The following is a 3,863-nucleotide window of genomic DNA, read 5'->3' on the forward strand; positions in this document are numbered from 1 at the left end:
CGCATTGCCACGTTGAACGAGAGTGACAATTTTTGTCACTAGACGGGTGAAATAATTTATCTAAAAATCGAAAACTTCCTAATGGTTTCAAAAATTAATCCAAAAAAATTGAATATTCTTTTCCGGTATACCCAAAAAGTTTCAGATTTTTATCACCTTTTTTTGAGCCTATAGAATTTTTTTACCACTTTTTCCCACAAGAACCTATGTTAACTTCAAACTCGATTATCTCCTACAAAAGCTTTCTACAGTGCTTTTGAAACTTCTACTGAATTTTTTTTAGGGTAACCTCAATACAAAAAAAATATTCAGATTTTTATCACCTTTTTTGACGTAATGCCCTATCATCCTTAAGAATCCAGATTTTTTATTGTTGATTATCATTCATTTATTTCTGAGGAGAAGGGGGTGAGGGGGGGGGAGGTTCAACTATCCTCCCAACTCTGAGCCGTCGTCAGCATTAAGAGCTCAGATTAGGCGGATTCTGGAAAGGGTCGAGGGGGGTGGGGGGGTTTCATGTGTTCTCTGAACTCTCAACAGTCTTCAGAGTTAAGCGATCAGTTGCGGCGGAATCGGGAAGGGGGGAGAGTGGAGATCCATGTCCTTTCTGAACACTTCGCAGTCTTCATAGTTAAGAGATTAGTTTAGGCGGGGTANTCATGTGCTCTCTGAAATGTCCACATTTTTAAGAGTCAAGATTTCAATTTTGGGAGTTTGGGGGTGGGGAGGAAATCGGTTTTTTGTGTCGTCTGTGAACTCTGAAGATTCTTCAAAGTTGAGACTGCAGTTTTGGGAGTTTTCTGGGGAGAGGGAGGGTAGGTAGGTTCTGTGGGCTCTCTGAGTTCTCAACACATATATCGCGGTTAAGAGATCACTTTCGGGCGTTGTAAGTACTCTCTGAAGCAACATTACCACAAGTTGAGAGTTCATTTTTTGCAGGTATATATTTCCCTGTTTGAACTCACAACATATTTGACGAATAAAAGTTGATAGTTAGAGTCATCGAATTTCTCCCTTCTCGACTGTTCCAATATTGTGGTTGAGTTTCCGTGTGAATTCGACCACTCTTCAGTGTAAAGTATTTGGACGGGTATTTGGACTTCAGTGTACGACACTCTATTAGTTATCGATATCTATTCTTTCATAAGTTATTAGGCATCAACATTTTAAGAGTTGAGAATTCATTTTCAAAGGCTACGAGGTGCCCTTTTCGAAATCAATATTTGTGGTGAATGAGAGTTAGGACGGACGGGGCGCTTTTCTTCTCTCCTCTCTACATGTCCAAAGGCTAAGAGCTGAGTTTGGGGGGCTTTCGAGGCAGTTCCTTACTTTTTAAAAGTCATAAGTGTTGACAGATACTTCCTAAGAGTTTCATGGTGCCTTCTATCAACTGTCAACATTTGTGACGTAAGAGCGTTGAGATTTGGGGGCTATGGCTTTCTTTTTGATTAGGGGATCATTTTTTGAAGTTCATTCAATTGTCAATGCAATCTGACCCAGAACTGGAAGTGATCGCTATAGTGACGGGTTACCTGCTATATTGACTTAAATTATTACGGTTCAGGACATAAGTCATAAATTGTTAGCTGTTGAGTATTTTCGTATGCAGCCTTGTGTTAAATTTTCCCCCTCGATCCTCAATCCTATAACTGAATACTGCNGGGGGCTATGGCTTTCTTTTTGATTAGGGGATCATTTTTTGAAGTTCATTCAATTGTCAATGCAATCTGACCCAGAACTGGAAGTGATCGCTATAGTGACGGGTTACCTGCTATATTGACTTAAATTATTACGGTTCAGGACATAAGTCATAAATTGTTAGCTGTTGAGTATTTTCGTATGCAGCCTTGTGTTAAATTTTCCCGCTCGATCCTCAATCCTATAACTGAACACTGAATCCCTACCATTATCAAGAATTAAGAAACTACCTGAACTGTTCTTCATAATGCTTGAGTAAAATTATCTTCTCTGGAATACCATTCGTCGTCTTTTCGATCTCTCTTGCCACCCCCCCCCCCTGTAGCGCCACGCTACATCCACACTCACGTGTCAATACACGGACACAACAACGCCTGCAGTTGAGACGACTGGACATCGATGACATCATCGCGCTCTGTCATGCGCCCAGTATAAAATACCTCTCGCTCGCACCCATTGTCATGCGTATCCAAATTCCCGTCTTACGCGATTTACTAGTCAGTAGAGTCTAACACTGACCTCCGATCAGATCACTTTGATTATTCTTTCTCTTTTGTATATATTCTAAACGTCTTGATTAAACTGTAATTTATATTCTAAATTACATTTGTTAGTGAATTATTACATCCCTCAACAACCTCAATCCCTACATTGGTTCCGATACTGGTTGGGGTCTGGGTGAGAGACAGATCTCCACAGAATCTCAAAGGGAAGCCGCGTTTTTATTCGACAAAAGTGAAAATCTTCTCGTGGCGCGGCGTGCATTTTTTTATCATCGAAAGTTTTTACCCGTGCATCCCAGTAAAGTACATCCATCCTGGTGATCATCCACGTATCCTAGACTTTCCAGTGCCGCACATTCCACGAGTTCGAGTGTTAAATTTAATTCCCCGCTATAGAAAACCGTAAAATTTCGTCGCGTGGGTACTCAACGGCATTTTCAAACGGGCGTCTCGTGAATTCTAGAACATTCCAAGCGTCCGAGCGCCGAGCCTTGGTTTTGCTACGTCCTTGCGAAATCAAAACAAGTGGTCGTGCACTAACATCATGAGTGCGACGATTTTATTTTTGTGTTATTGTGACGAGTGCCAGCACATTGCTGAGCACCCAGAGACGTTGTGCTGTGCTGGTGATAATAAAGGCTTCTAAATACTTTATTTTTCTCTCTCACAAGCGTCGATTTTATTTCATTTCGGATAAACTGTGAGATGAGAACAACCGCGCTAACACAAAGACAAAGACAACGGTAGCAACGAGTAGCTGGAGGACAGTGACATACTGGCATGAGGGAGAGAAGAAAGTAAGCTCATGCCACTCTTCTCCGATGGCAGCGTTGAGAACATCGGGCCGACTCAACGAGCTCATCTCCGCTAGAGCATCGTCGAGAATCACATACACACGCAGGCATTACCTCTACCTTCAGGAGTGATGGACACTTTGTTGGTACGAGGCACATCAACGTAGCGAAAATGGACACCACATCCGCGGCACGGGCGCAGGAGGCTGGTCACCTCAACCGTAGTCCCTTCGCATCTACACACGCCAACAGAATTTCACGGGCATCAGGGGATCTGGACCCTCGCCTACGATTCGCGGCGACTTCGCGGCATGAGGGAGAGAAGAAAGTAACCTCATGTCGAACTTCTCCGATGGCAGCATCGAGAACATCGGGCCGACTCACAGAGCTCATCTCCGCCAAACCTCGATGAGAACTTCGCCCTCTGGAATACGCAACGTCACATCGAACGCCGATAGGCGTCTTCACCAGGGCATCCTCTCTGACAGATCATCGAGAGGCATCACACACACCATCGCAACACACGGCGAGGGTAAACAAACACACCACTCCAAGCTCACGACCGTCTCAACACATTAGCAACCTGGAGAGCAGCCCACACCTAGCAGAAGCTAGGGTGACGCAGTCACCTCCATCATAGAATTTTTTTGAGCACAAGCTCAACCGTGATCAACGTATTAATTTTTTGTTTAATGTTTCAGTTTCGAAAAACTGCGTTTTTCATCAAGAAGGGGAGTCATGTAGCGCCTCGCTACATCACACTCACGTGTCAATACACGGACACAACACGCGTGCAGTTGAGACGACTGGACATCAGTGACATTATCGCTCTCGGTCATTCAACTGTCTAATGTAGACTTCTCACTCG

This window comes from Diachasma alloeum, unplaced genomic scaffold (assembly GCF_001412515.2).
Source record: "Diachasma alloeum isolate Michigan unplaced genomic scaffold, Dall2.0 Dall_scaffold_00810, whole genome shotgun sequence".
Classification (NCBI taxonomy): domain Eukaryota; kingdom Metazoa; phylum Arthropoda; class Insecta; order Hymenoptera; family Braconidae; genus Diachasma; species Diachasma alloeum.